The following is a 1653-nucleotide window of genomic DNA, read 5'->3' as shown; positions in this document are numbered from 1 at the left end:
AAGGTTCTTTTCATTTATGTGAATTTTATCTTCATCTCCTTAAAAAGAAGCTCTTCTGCACGCGATAGAAATAACATGAACCAAAACCTAATAATGTGAGTAGCATCTAAGGAATAGAGACAAAAAGCTTATACAGTCTTTAAAAAAAAAAAAAAAAGACTTTAAGACAAAGGAAAAATAATACAGATCCTACTTTTAAAATGCTAGAGAATGAGTTCCGGGATTTTTTTTTTTTCCTTTTAATTTCAGCTTTATGTACATTGTAACTTTTTATTTTGAGATAATTATAGGCTTCTTAGAAATTGCCAGAGTAGTCATGGAAGTCACATACACCCTCAACACTACCTTTACTAACGTGAATGTTATGTCATCCTAAAGGACAGCGGTGAAGCCAGGAAATTATTGATGGGATGCTATTAACTACATCAGAGATCTTACTATGAGTTCTCCAGTTTTCCTGCTGGTGTTCATTTATGGACCAGGATTCCACATTATTATATTTAGTTCTCCACTGCAACCTTTGACAGCTCTTCATTCTTTCTCTGTATATGACGGATTTTGTATGCTGCCTGTGGGGGTGTGTTTATAAGCTGTAAAGATCGCCAAAGAAGACATCAAGTGTGTTAATACCCAGGGATGCATCTGAGAAATGGTTGGCTAGGAAACAGGTCCACAGAAATAGCAAAAAAAAAAAAAAATGAGACCCACAAACATGGGGGAAAATACTTGATGTGGTACCAGGTGGAGCTGCAGAAAGGAAAGTGGTCTCCGCAACACAGTGGAAGGGTTGAGAAGGTCGGTGAAGGCTGAAAGGCAGAGTGGGGAAAATAAAGGTGTGACAGATGGCATCGGTCTAGCAGAGGACTGTGGTACAGGGTTTTCAAGCGTAGTTATGGCCCATTGCGGCTTCTCAAGGACAGTTCTGGTCCATCTCAGCATCTCATTGTTGCATCATTATGTTGGCATAACAAGACCGCTCATGGGATGACCCCTCTCTGCTCCTTCCCATGTCAAGTGTTGAGCTGTGGGACAAGCTTCTCCGAGCAGTCATGGCCCATCTCAGCATCTCGGCATGTCATCAAGTGGCCGTGACAGAGACCATTCACGATAGAACCCCTCTCCTCTCCTTCCCATGTCAAGTGTTCAGCGGTGGTAAAAAGTTCTCAAGAGGAGTCACGGTCCACCTTAGCATCTCAGCATCTCATCTTGATGGCGTGGGACCATTTGTGACAGGACCTCTATCTGCTCCATCTCAGGTCAACAGTTGAGCTGTGGCACCGCAGTTTTCAGAGCAGGGATGATCCACCTTAGCATCTCAGCATCTAGCATCTCATCACACTGGCATGGGAAGGCCATTCATGATGGGACATCTCTCTTCTTCCTCTGCCAGATGTCCAGTTGTGGAATAAGTTTCTCACGAGTAACTCTAGTCCACTTCAGCATCTCAGCATCTCATCACGTTGGCATGACAACATCACTGGTGATACGGCCCCTCTCTGCCTCTTCCCATGTCAAACACTGAGCTGCGTCACAAGCAGCTGTGGTCCACCTTGCCGTCTCAGCATCTCGGCACGTCATCACGCGGGCATGACAAGACCATGTGAGGTATGGCCCCCTTGGTGTCTTCCTCTGTTAAGCTGTGGTACAAAGTTT

The sequence above is a fragment of the Bison bison genome, unplaced genomic scaffold (genome assembly GCF_000754665.1).
Source record: "Bison bison bison isolate TAMUID 2011002044 unplaced genomic scaffold, Bison_UMD1.0 scf7180017859782, whole genome shotgun sequence".
Classification (NCBI taxonomy): Eukaryota; Metazoa; Chordata; class Mammalia; order Artiodactyla; family Bovidae; genus Bison; species Bison bison.
This window is presented reverse-complemented; position numbering follows the sequence as displayed.